General features: G+C 46.2%; 1 pseudogene; it reads left to right on the forward strand.

Annotated features, from left to right (window-relative positions):
* The first annotated feature begins 13,164 nt into the window (after nt 1-13,164).
* Nucleotides 13,165-13,283, forward strand: LOC133374521 (5S ribosomal RNA; annotated as a pseudogene).
* The last annotated feature ends 809 nt before the right edge of the window (nt 13,284-14,092 follow it).

Below are 14,092 nucleotides of genomic sequence, written 5' to 3' on the forward strand. Positions count from 1 at the left end.
AGAGGAAAAAGTGGTCCTTCCAAAAAGTCCTACGGGATGAGAAGTAAGGAGACAGGCCGTTGGGGGAGGGATAGAACTGACTCCAGAGCTCAGATCGTAAAGACATCAGTGTTTATCTGTGCTTTTGTATTTCTTTGATTTGGTGGGAAAGGAAGCATGCCATGAATACACTAGACCAGCCTTAACTCACTGTTGGGCCCTCAGATGTTGCTGGACTACAGTTCCCATCATCCCTATCCGTTGGCTATACTGGCTGGGGTTGATGGGAGTTGTAGTCCAACAACAACACCTGGGGACCCAAAAGTTGGGGAAAGGTTAGACTATATGAACTGTCTGTTTCTGAAGAACCAGCATTCTTGTTTCTGTGCAAAAATCCAAAGTATGCCTAAAAGCTTCATACAGAATTGTAACTCTCTCCCTCCACCTACAACCCCCGCTGCAGTTGTTGTATTTGATGTTGGTGGATGTCTCCCATCTTATGGGGGGGGAGGAACAGGGATTAAACGGGGGTGCTTCACTGTTCATGTGTGTGGAGAACTCTGCTCTCCACAAAGAAGGATGCTTATTTCCCTCTCTTCTTTCTGTGCATGAGTCTTCACTGCGAGTATGTTCCCATTTCATGGAGCGGGAAAAGAAAAATTCGTTTCCAAATGGTGGTTGCTCAAAATAAAGCCGTTTTATTTTTCAAAAACATTAAAGAACAAAACCAAGGAATTGACACATTTAAGAACAGTGTCCGGTTTGGTTATTTTTTTCGTGCTTGGGAGTGGGGTCAAGAGCCTTGAGTGCAAGGGATTATGGGGTGGTTTCATGCCTGCAAAAGAGACATATACAGGCTGCATACACGTCATATATTGGAAGCTTGTTCACGCCCCCCCCAAAGAATTGGGGGAACTGTAGTTGGCTGAGGGTGCTGGGAATTGTAGCTTTAAAATTTATCTAGCCCAGGGCTGGGCTCTCCAGGCGTTTCAGACAGGAGTCTCTCCCAGCCATGCCTGGAGATACTGGGGGTTGAACTTGGGACCTTCTGCATGCAAGGCAGATGCTCTACCATTGAGCTACAGTCTTTTCCCAATACTTTAGCTGAATCGAATAAGTTTATAGTGTGTAGCCAAAGGCCTTAACAAAGAATTATTAAATGAACCTTTCTCGTACAACACTCTAATTAAAATAAAACCTTTGTAAGTTAAACTGTTAGACTTTAGCTGAATCAGAAAGCTTGCTACTAATTGTGAGAAAGAGAATTGGATGCAGAAGTGCAGCACGGATAGCAGGCACAAGATGGACACACTTGGCTCCCTGATGAGATGGCCCTCTGCCTCTTTGCGGTTAATCTGTCTGAGCTCTACTGCTTCAGACTGCAGGGGAGAAGGGAGCTTACATGGTTGAATTCTCAATATAAATTAAGATTCCCTGCATGTAGAAAGCTAGCCTCTCAGCAGCACAGGAAGCCCGCCATTCACTACCAGGTTGGAATATCTAATCAGTTAGCCTGATGTTGACTGTGGCAGTGGCTTTCCAGGATCTTGGGCAGAGGAGGGTTTTTTTCCCCCACCCATCATCTACTATGTTAGGTGTGGGAAGACTTTAGCCCTCCAGGTGTTGCTGAACTACAACTCCCATCATCCCTAGCCATTGCCCATACTTGCTGGGGCTGATGGGAGTTGTAGTTACAGCAAAAAAAAACAGTGCTAAAGGTTTCCCAATCCTGTGCTTCGTGATCCTTTTATACTAGAGATGTGAGGGTCTGAACCAGGCATCTTCTGCGTTCAAAGCATCTCTGTTTGAGCTATGGTTTTTCACCAAAAAAGGAGGCTAGTGAAGCTTCTCTGCTGCCGAATCAACTCTTTGGAAGCCTTGCTTGGGGCATTGTCTCAACCAGTGCAAAATTAAATTGGTAACTGGATGCTTTCCTTCAAATAAAATAAATGAATAGTACAATGAGCAAATGTAACAAGGTGCAAAATAAAGGAGAGAATGCAACCCATCACTGTCTAAATGACATCAGTGCAGCATACACATTTTTGGCTGGTACATTTAAAGCAAATGGCTTCCCCCAAGGAATCCTGGGAACGGTTGTTCGTTAAGGGTGCTGGGAGTGGTAGCTCTGTGAGGGATAAATGACAGTTTCCAGGATTCTCCCCGCCCCCAAAAGTGCTTTAAATGTGAACGCAGCCAACACTGCATGTAAAATTGCTTCTTTTTAAAAAGGACTGTGAAAAAAATCTTACACCGATGAACCCAACTGCCTGCAATGTCCTTGATCAAATGTATAGACAGTTAAAACGGCAAATAATTCTGGACTAGAGCCTCTTAAGACACATCCAGGATAATCAAGGTATAATTATATAGGCCAAAACAATGCCCTAGCTGAATAATGGAGGTTATGAAACCACACACGCACAAAATCGAAACCACAAAGAGCTGAAAAGATTCCCAGCGCTAACATTACATAAGACACAATCCTTTAAGAAAACACCAGATGAGGCTCACTCAGGGCCCCTCCAGACGGGTGTTTAATTGTGGGTATGTTCTGCAACGTGTTCTTAAGGCAATCGTAGTGCGCTAGTTGTGGATTTATTCTGCTTCCATTTGTTCTGCAACGCACCCCCAAGGCTACCACATTATAGCTGCCCAGAGGGCACCACAAAAGTGACACAGGAATAAACCAGAAAACGTGTGGTGTAAAAAGTGATGGGATTTCAGCAGGAAGTCACTGGCCATGCACTGATTGGAAATAAGACAATGTGGCTGCTACAAAACTTATTCCAGGGCAAACAATAGAAACGGGGATCACATATGACTGCCCCGATAGCATCGTGGACACAAACCATGGTGAAAGTGGAATAGAAAGGCTGCCTGGAGGAGTTCTCGCACAAGGAGTCATTTTTGGCTCGCATCGGAGTTACTGATGCCAGCCTGGTCCCTGCAATGACATTTAAGAGTGTTGAACTCGAGTGGCCCTCCAGACATTGTTGGAGTACAGTTCCCATCATCCCTGACTACTGACCCTGCTGGCTGAGGGTGATGGGAGATGGAGTCCAACAACATCTAGAAGGCCACAGATGTTCCCCATCGCTAGGGCAGGGTGAGGAACCTGTGGACCTCCAGATCTAGTTGAACTACAGTTCCCATCATCCCTGACCACTGGCTCCAGTAGCAGGGGCTGATGGGAGTTCAGCAACATCTGGAAGGTCACAGGTTACCCACCCATGCTTTAAAACAGGTATGGGGACCCTTTGGCCCTCCAGATGCTGCTGAATGACAACTCCCATCACCATTGGCCATTGGCCATGCCTGTTGGGGCTTATGGGAGTTGCTGTTCAGCAACATCTGGAGGGTCACAGGTTCCCCACCCTGCCATAAGTTAATGGCAATGCAATAAATCTACCAATCACCATGATCCCGCTTGTGAATGCTCCAAGGACTGGTTGGAAAGACAGCACAGGTTCCAACTTGGCCTTTTAATTTGCATGCATTTAACATGGCACTTCATGTAACTTCAAAGTTGATAATGAGGACATTGAACTTGTCAAGGATTACCAATACCTCGGCACAGTCAATAACCGAAATGGAGACAATAGTCAAGAAATCAGAAGAAGGCTAGGACTGGGGAGGGCAGCTATGAGAGAACTACAGAAGGTCATCAAATGCCAAGATGTATCACTGAATACTAAAGTTAAGATCATTCAGACCATGGTATTCCTGATCTCTATGTATGGATGTGAAAGTTGGACAGTGAAAAAAGCAGATAAGAGAAAAATCAACTCCTTTGAAATGTGGTGTTGGAGGAGAGCTTTGCGGATACCATGGACTGCGAAAAAGACAAATAATTGGGTGTTAGAACAAATTAAACCACAACTATCACTAGAAGCCAAAATGATAAAACTGAGGTTATCATACTTTGGACACATAATGAGGAGACATGATTCACTAGAAAAGACCATAATGCTGGGAAAAACAGAAGGGAGTAGAAAAAGAGGAAGGCCAAACAAGAGATGGTTTGACTCCATAAAGGAAGCCACAGACCTAACTTACAAGATCTGAACAGGGTGGTTTACCACACATTTATTTATTTTATTTATTTTATTTATTAAATTTATTAGTTGCCCATCTGGCTGGCTGTCCAGCCACTCTGGGCGACGTACAAAATAAAAACATACAAATACATTAAAACATTAAAATCTCAACAATAATAATAAAACCTAACCCACCCCAAAAGCCTGCCTGAAGAGCCAGGTCTTCAAGGCCCGGCAGAAGCTCATCATAGAGGGGGCACGGCAGAGATCATTTGGGAGGGAATTCCAGAAAGTGTGGGCCACAATTGAAAAAGCCCTCTCCCTAGTTCTCACCAGTCTAGCTGTTTTAACTGGTGGGATAGAGAGAAGGCCTTTTGAGGCTGATCTTGTTGAGCGGCATCCCTGGTGATGTTGGAGGCGCTCCTTCAGATAGACTGGGCCGAAACCGTATAGGGTTTTAAACCAACACCTTGAATTAGGCCCGAAAAACAACCGGTAACCAGTGCAACTCCTTCAGCCCTGGAGTGATGTGATCTCGCCGGCGGCTGCCTTTAATCAGGCGAGCCGCCGCATTCTGCCCCAGTTGCAGCTTCCGGACCGTTTTCAAGGGTAACCCCACGTAGAGTGCATTACAGTAGTCTAGGCGAGAGGAGACCAGGGCGTGTACCACAGATGGGAGCAGATGGTTGGGAAGGTAGGGGCGCAGCCTCTGTATCAGATGGAGTTGATACAGCGCCGCCTGGCTCACAGCCGAGACCTGAGCCTCCATGGACAGCTGGGAGTGAAGAATGACCCCCAGGCTGCGGACCTGGTCTTTCAGGGGCAGTTGTACCCCATTGAGCACCAGGTCAACATCCCCCAACCTTCCCTTGTCTCCCACAAACAGTACCTCGGTTCTGTCAGGGTTCAGCTTCAGCTTATTCCTTCCTATCCAGCCACTCACCGACTCCAGGCACTTGGACAGGGTTTCTACAGCCAACCTCAGTGAAGATTCGAATGAGAGACAGAGCTGCGTGTCATCCGCATACTGGTGACACTGCAGCCCAAATCTTCTGATGATAGCCCCCAGCGGCTTTATATAGATGTTGAACAGCATTGGGGAAAGGATGGAGCCCTGTGGCACCCCACAAGTGAGAGGGCAAGGATCCGAAACCTCATCCCCCAATGCCACTCTCTGGTACCTACCAGAGAGGAAGGAACGGAACCACTGCAATACAGTGCCCCGTATGCCTAACCTCTTCAGGCGGTCCAGAAGGATACCGTGGTCAACGGTGTCAAAAGCTGCTGAGAGATCCAGGAGGACAAGGAAGGTGCATTCGCCCCTATCCAACGCCCTCCTCATATCATCCACCCAGGCGACCAAGGCCATTTCAGTCCCATGTCCAGGCCTGAAGCCTGATTGAAATGGATCCAGATAATCCGCTTCCTCCAAATGCACTTGCAACTGCTTCGCCACCACCCGCTCAACCGCCTTTCCAGGAATGGCAAATTTGAGACTGGGCAAAACTTGTTCAGATCTTGGGGATCCAAGGAGGGCTTCTTTAGAACTGGTTTTATTACTGCCTCCTTGAGAGCTGATGGCATTACTCCCTCTTCCAGAGACATATTTACCACCATCTTGATCCCCTCGCCCAGTCTGTCCTTGCAGCTCATAATGAGCCACGACGGGCAAGGGTCGAGTAAGTAAGTGGCTGGCTTTAAGGTTGAAAGCACCTTGTCCACTTCATCAGAATGAAGAAGCTGGAATCAATCCCACACCACCAGAGCACCACTGGCCGCCTCTGGCTCGCTCACTGTGTCCACAGCACACGGAATAGCACTCTTAATACAATCAATTTTCTCCGTAAAGTGCTTTGCAAACTCATCACAGGAGGCCTTAGCATGTTCCATCGGTTCTGGGGCAACTGGACTGACCAGGCTCCGGACCACTTGGAACAGCCTCCTGGGACAGCACTGTGCAGATGCAATATCGCCACATGGTGGGCTGCTGCAGCCGCTCTAACCCGTGTCCGATCGTCGTCAGAGCGAGATTTCTGCCACAGGCGCTCTAGCCGTCTCACCTCCCACCTCAGAGTTTGCAACCATGGAGTATACCACGGTGCTGTCTGAGCTCTATTCAGGGGAAAACGGCGTTTCGGAGCCACCCGGTCTAATGCCCTGGTGAGTGCAGCATTCCACCCCTCCACCAGTGTCTCAACCGAGTGCCCGTGTGCATGCTCCAAAGAATCCCCAAGCACATTCAGGGATCCATCTGGATCCATCAGACATCTGGGGCGGACCATCCTAATGGGTCCTCCACCCCCACGGAGGGTTTGTGGCACCAACAAGTCCACCCTCACCAAGTAGTGATCTGACCATGACAAGGGGGTGATGGATGTACCCCCAATTTTCAGATCACTCCCCTCCTCTCCCGAGACAAGGTCGCTGATTCACTGGGTTGCCGTAAGTCGTAACTGACTTGAAGGCATATAACAAACACACCGTGGCACTCATTAATTGCAGTGCAGATCTAGATCTTGGTGCGACATATTGTGTGTGTGTACACTGAGCACGCAGCCCTTCCTATTGCTTTAGTGTAAAGCAAGCATATGTTAAATCTCTTGCTTCTCTCCCCCCCCATTAGTAAATAACACATTAATGCAAGGTGTGTGCAGCTGTGAGGGCAGGCGGCAGGCACCATTCTGTGACTCTGCATTTTTTATCCAAGCTGACTGTCTCGGTTCTGCCTGGTTTTTTTTCCTTTCCTCCAGAATAAACCCGTATGCTATGCTAAGCAACAGCAGGCAACCAGCTTCTGATGCGATTGTCTCGCATCCAGTAATTTATACAGACAATCCTAGGAAGATTTGGCAAATCATCAAAGAAAGGAGTGAGCAGTTTGCATGATAAATGGGGGCTACTCCCCTAGGGTTTCTTCCTCCTTCTCCCTTTGCCCTCCATCTCTTTGATGCTGAGTCGGAATCCAACTCAAATTCCTATTTCAAAATAACTGTAATTATCTCTAATTGCCATGATTATTTCAGATTTTTTAGTATGTGCGGAGAGTGAAAAACGGTGAGGGTTCTTTATCCAGTTGGGTGCCAGAGATCTGAAGCTAAATTGCTTAGATTTCGTGTGTGTGTGTGTGTTGCGTGTATGTTTATGGGGGGGAATATCACAACTTTGTGTCGCCTGCTGGTTTGCAGGTTAGAAAAAGCAAATTTAGTTGTCTCCTGTTTCTTGCAGGGTATTTGAAGCGGTGTTTTGGAGCCATACGGAAACCGTGTGCATAGCTCACAATCTTCAGCTAGTTCCTTGGATAAATTAGCAGAGGTGAGAGGTTTAACTTCCCAGATGCTGTTGAACTACAACTCCCATCAGCCCCAACCAGCATGGCTAACAGACAGGCCTGTTGGGAGTTGTAGTCCAACAACATTCGGAGGACACCATGTTGCCTACACCTGCCCTTAAGCATCCCATAAAGACTCTAAATTAGTCATCTAGGCTGCTCTGCTGGGAGAGTAAACATTTCAAGCTGGTCATGATCACCTGTACCATGGCAACTAAGTAACATTTATTTCCATTTTATTTTTGGCTTGCTGATCGTTCTCCTTTCTGTGTGTGGTGCAATGAGGCCTTCAGGCAGAATGAGACCTCACACTGCAAGGGACCCAAGGAGGTCCACACCATATATTTACAGCACATCCAATGCGCATTTAGAGCACATGACTTCCCCCAAAGAATCATGGGAACTGTAGGTTATTAAAAGTACAGCTGGTTTTTCCCTCTGTGAGGGGAAAAGCACAGTTGCCAGGAGTCTTTGGGAGAAATCATGTACTTTAAATGTGCGTTGGGTCTGCTTCCAATGTGGATCTCCAGTAACTTGCTGCCTTGACACAGAAAATGTTGTGGTTTGGGGGAGAAATTAGATTAAGTTTGCATTTAAAAGTGAACCTAGTTAATTAGGGCTTTAAAAAACAACAACACCCTGTGGATGGAAATACAGCCAACTTTCATAATTCACACCTCTGAATTTTGCAGTGCAGTTCTCTAGCCAAGGAATGTGTACTAAATGCACATACTAAAGTGTGCATATAAATGCATGTATAAACTGAAAATAACATTAAAAAATGCATTACATTTGGGGAAATTGCTTTGCAAAAATGTGTATATTGAGGAAAAATGCATGCAAACGTATATATTAGGAGACCTTCCTACTCAAGGGTTGATTAATCTTCATGATGAAACCACAGATTGTTGTGGAAATGTGGACAATTACTAGAGAGTTGTATTTGACGTTAATCAGACTCAAAGTAGACCCATCAAAATGAATGGGGATGGCTAACATAGGTCTGCTAATGTAAATGGGTCTACTCTAAGTTGGACTCAGTTGGCTACAACCCTATGACTAGAAAAATGAAAAATGATGACAAAGTGAAATGGACAAATTCACCCATCCCTAGAAAATGATCGGAGAGAAATCTGGAAGTCAGTGGTGCTGGGGTCAATTTCGTCCGGCAGGAGCTCCTCATAACAGGGCCCATAGCTCCCACCCAGGAGATTCCAAAAAAAGGCAGGTAACCTTGTAACCAAGTGCTTCCATTTAATTGGCTAGCAATGTGGAGGCACCAGAACTACATGCTGGACCCTTTTCTTGGACAGTGAAATGTTTTCGGGCCCTAGACTGGCCCCACCCATCCAGGCTCATCATTGGCTCTCCTTAACAGGTAGGGCTATGAAAGCCTTCTTGTTGGGGCTGAGAGACTAATGTCTATGTAACAATTTGGTGTAATGGTGAGAACAGGGTGGACAACCATTTTTGGCTCCACAGGCCACATCCTGATCAAGATTAGCCTTGTGGGTCCAACTTGACAGGAGAATTTGTCAGTCACAAGGACGTCAGGGGCCAGCTGTTTTGAAGTCCCAAAGTCAGGACTGCAAAGCACTTTCCAAGGTGCTGATAAAAGGAAGGGTTTTTTTCCTTCATTTTTTCCCCATGCAAATTCCTGCCGCTTTGGCTGTATGCTGCTGTTCCCTGCTGGGATTTTACCCCAATGCAGGATTTAACCCTGCTCTCCTGCCCATCAGATGATGTCTCAAGGGGTGATGTCAGCTGATAGGCGGGTGGACATGTTTGGGGGAAATGGCCTCACAGGCCAACTTGGACTGCCTAGGGGGCCAAAACTGTCACACGGACAGGCGGTTTCCCAGTTCTGGGTTAGTGTGTCGGTATAGGAGCAGGGAGATCCAGGTTCAAATCAGCATTCAGCCGTGAAGCTCACTGGGTGACCTTGGGCCAGTCACTAAGGTTCAGCTAACCTACATCACAGGGTGGTTGTGAGGATACAAAGGGAGAGGGGAGGGAAGAGAGCCATATGCTCTAACATAGGCATAGAGCAGGGATGGGGAAATGTTGGCCCTCCAGTTGTTGCAAACTACAACTCCCATCAGTGCCACCAAGCATAGCCATGAGAGTTGACGTTTAGCAACATCTGGAGGGCAAAATGCTCCCCATAATCTGCAAGGAAGCTTGCATAGGACATAGGAAGCTGCCTTATACAGAGTCAGACCCATTGGTCCATCTGGCCCAGTATTGCCTACCCTGACTGGTAGTGGCTGTCCAGGGTTTCAGGAACGGAGTCTCTCCCAGCCTTGCTCGGAGATGCGATGGACTGAACCTGGGACCTTCTCCATGCAAGGCAGGTGCTCTGCCACTGAGCTACATAGCAACATAGGAAGCTGCCTTATACCAGGCAAGAAGATTTATCCTTCCATCCCATTCTTACCTACTCTGACTGGCAGTGACTCAGTATTGTCTACCCCAGGGGTAGCCAACACAGTGCCCACCAGATTTCATTGGACTTCAAAGCCTGTCAGTCCCTCTTATCTGTCTGTCTATCTATCTATCTATCTATCTATCTATCTATCTATCTATCTATCTATCTATCTATCTATCTATCTATCTATCTATCTATCTATCTATCTATCTATCTATCTATCTATCTATCTATCTATCTAGTTAGTTAGTTAGTTAGTTAGTTAGTTAGTTAGTTAGTTAGTTGCCTCATACACAGTGGTCGCTAGGTGACTTATAACACATGTTAAAAACATACAATATACAACATTTAAAACCCAAAGAAAAAAGACTAAAACAGCTGAATAACAAAGGCCTGAGGGAAGAGGAAGGTCTTTGCCTGGTGCCTAAAGATGGACAGAGAAGGCATCAGGCGTGCCTCCCTGGGGAGAGCATTTCACAGCAGGGGGGCCACCACTGAAAAGGCCTGTTCTCATGTTGCCACCCTCCAAGCCTTCTGTGGAGGGGGCACATGAAGAAGGGCCTCAGATGATGAATGCATGGCCAATGGTCAGGGATGATGGGAGTGGTAGTCCAGCAACATCTGGACAGCCCCACAATGCCTACCCTGGCCTGCACTGAGTCACTGGTAGTGGCTCTCCAGTTTTGAATTCGATCCCAGGAAGCATTGCTCCTCCCTCCGCCCCACTGCCTCCCACGATCTTCACTAATGCAGCCACACAAGCACTTTGTTGTGATCATGATCCATCTCTGCCTGCCCCACCCCATCCTGGCTCCAAGATATCCCTTCATTAATAGCAACGGTGACATGCTTTGCCAACAAGGCCTGGGAGGCATTGTTAAAATGAATGAAAATTTTATCGAGTAATGGGGGGAGAGAGAGAGAGAGACCTATTTTGCCTCCCGGACAACTGCTGTGCTCTGATTTGCACATGTTTTCCTTTGAATGGTGTGGTTTTTAATGACAAATAGGCCCTTTGAAGTCCGCCACAGAACCAGAGGCATTTGCATGATGTGAGCAATCCTTACCCTGCAATTGCAAAATCTGAGACTCTCTCTCTCTCTCTCTCTCTCTCTCTCTCTCTCTCTCTCTCTCTCTTTCTCAAAAAAGCCACCCTTAGTAACTGGAGATCATTATACTATTTGCTGAGGATTTCTAGCAGTGAAAATACAAGGCCAACCAGAGAGATGGAAGAATCAGAAAGCCCAAAATGCTGATTAAATATCTGAAAGACTGCCTCGTTCCTTACAAACCCTCTCGGGTGTTGAGATCAGCAGAGGGGAATCTTTTTGATAGTACCCCGGCCCTCAGAGGTTTTGGGTGATGGTGGCCCGGGAGAGGGCATTCTGTGTGGCAGCTCCTAGGTTGTGGAATTCCCTCCCCACAAAGGTGTACCTGACACCATCAATATATAGCAGGTGAGATTTCCCCCTCCCCCATTTTTAATTTCTGGAATATCCATTTATTTTCTGGGGAAATAAAATTCTGGAAAAAACAAAATGGTGGGTACCATGAAGGAGCCATCCAGCTCAGCTGCTGGAGAAAAGTGATCCCCTCAACAACAACCCTGTGAGGTAGCATAGACTGAGAGGCAGCGGCACAACATTGTATTCTAGAATCAATGGAGACTGAGTACTTGTTTTTTCTACATAGTCCATACACATTCTAGCTCTGTTGCACGTTTCTTCTCCCTGAAAAGCGCTCCTTGAGAAACTGGTTTCATTCTGAAAATAAAAGTTGATTGCAGATTTATTCTGCATTGCCCTGCAGTGTGTCCATTTGAAGAACAAGGAAAGAGATACAGGTAGTCCGGATAATGGGGGGGGGGTAGCCATACCTGCCCAATGACATTGTAGGTGGGCATGCACCAAGAGCACAATCACCACTTCCTTCAGTTTGCCCCATCGCTGTTTTCATGTTACAGGAATCTGTCTTACACCAGTTTCCCCCCCATATCCTCTGCAACCGGATCCTTTTAACTAAAGATGTCAGAGATTAAACCTGGGATGTTTCCCCTGCAAAGGATTTGCTCTATAGTAGCGGTTCCCACCCTTTCTGGTATGGCAACCCCCAAATTTACTTGGTATGGTGACCTTTCAATTCATTGCAGGGGTTGCCAACCCATCACCTGTGGGCGCCCAGTTGCTCTTGAAGGCCTTCATTGGTGTCCCAAGCAGGGCTCCCAGACTCGGAGCTTTTTTTTTTTTTAAGTAAGTCTCTATCCCTCCTAGAAGGTACGTTGTGGAGCAAAATGTGCAGGTACCCTTCTAAGCGATTTCTGAGAAATTAGCCAGCCTGGCTGCTCCTGCCTGTCAGTGTTATTGGCCAATGAGGGAAGTCAGAGCTGTGATTCATATGTGAGTTGTTTGGACACCAGGCAATCCTCTTTAATGCACTTTTTTCTATTTCTGACTCATTTTGTAGTCCTTGGAATCTCTGTATTTTGCCCTTCCTTTTCCCCTAGCAACCAGGAGGCATCTTTCCTGTGCTGGGTTTGCCCGAGATCAGGTTGTGCCTAGAAGTTATTTTCCGTAAATACTACTACATAATAAGTGTGAATGAATGTTAAAGAATCCCCCCTCCCCTGAAAAGGCAAATGTGAAAACTTTGCAAAGAGGCTTAGGCATGTTTCCTGTTTTGCAGGAGCTATTGGTATACACGTCTATTCATAAGTAAGTCATTTTGTGTCTAATGGGGCTTACTTCCAGGTAAGTGGGTACAGGACGGCAGCCTGGGGTTTGGTTTAGGATCGGCATTAAGGGAAAAAACAGGGTTCCTGTGATTTTAACAGCTGTATGGCAGGCAGAAATTCAACAGACCAAGACTTTTCTAGTATGAAAATACAATTAGGGGAAAAGCTTCACCATGACTATTCTCTAATTTTGTGCTATGACACGCCCCCCGCCCATGGCAGCCATTGTGTGACTGGTGCCCCCAGCAGTCTCTCAAAATTTGAAATGTGCCCTCCAGTCCAACAAGGTTGGCGACCCCTGATTTATTGTCACATGAATTTTAGGTCTTTGGCAGCCATCAGTTTCATGCAAGTTTGCGTATTTTAAAACCATTACATGAAGCATCCAAGCAAAAATTTACCTAATGCCCCTATTAATGTGGGATTTGTTGAAATATTTATAGCAATTACCAAGTTAATCATACCGGTTTATTTATTTATTTATTTATTGTACTTATATACCGCCCCATAGCCGATGCTCTCTGGGCGGTTTACAGTAACTAAAAACAAATATACAAATTTTAAAAACACATCTTTTAAAAACAATTTAAAACACAATTTAAAATTTAAAATAGTTAAGGATTCAAAGCAATAATTATTTTGCGTTTATGTATAGACCCCGCATGGCCATACTACCCTGAACTCGCCCGATCTCGTCTGATCTTGGAAGCTAAGCAGGGTCAGGCCTGGTTAGTACTTGGATGGGAGACCGCCTGGGAATACCGGGTGCCGTAGGCTTAGAGGAAGGCAATGGTAACTCACCTCTGAATACCTCTTACCATGAACACCCAATGAATATATCAACAAAAGATTCATAGGGTCGCCATAAGTTGTAATCAGCTTGAAGGCATATAACAAACAAAATAAAGCCCGCACTTGCATGGGTTTCTTGACCCAGAGGTTGAGAAACACTGCTCTATACTACGACCACGCAACCCCCCCCCCCGAATCTTCGCATTAGGGCAGGTAACTTATGAATGAGTAGGAAAAGGGACTGTTTATTCAACAAAGCCTTTTGCACGATTTCCCAGCAGTGTGACTCAATGTAGTAAATCACAGCCTTCGTGCTTGTGTGGGAGCCTTGCGTTTTAAATTGGCAATTACCTTTTCGGTTATTGTTTTGCTGTGCAACGGGGCCTAGAGGTGTACATTCATGAGCAAGGCCTCCGTCGTGCGATTGAGGTACCCCTGCAGCAAGAAGCCTTCCTTGCCCTGGAGAGCTCCTTTCCTTTGAAAGTGGCATATTAAGTTATTTTACTTTGTTTGCATATTTCCTGCCTTCCTGGCCAAAGTAGCACCTCGGGACCTGCATCCCCTCTGCATAGCAGAACACAGGGTGCTCACACACGAACTCACTTGTAGCACGAAAGTGTTGTTTTTCTCAGTCCAGAATCATTTCTGCTCATCTTCAACATGCTGCTTTCAATCTAGATTGATTCTAGATCCTGCCGTCCATAATGGAGTGTGTGGTTACTTGATTTGCAGTTGAAAACCCTCCCCTTGACTGGTGTATCTACGCCTTTTCCTCTCTGCACATGCCCCCAGGT

This window comes from Rhineura floridana, chromosome 21 (genome assembly GCF_030035675.1).
Source record: "Rhineura floridana isolate rRhiFlo1 chromosome 21, rRhiFlo1.hap2, whole genome shotgun sequence".
Classification (NCBI taxonomy): Eukaryota; Metazoa; Chordata; class Lepidosauria; order Squamata; family Rhineuridae; genus Rhineura; species Rhineura floridana.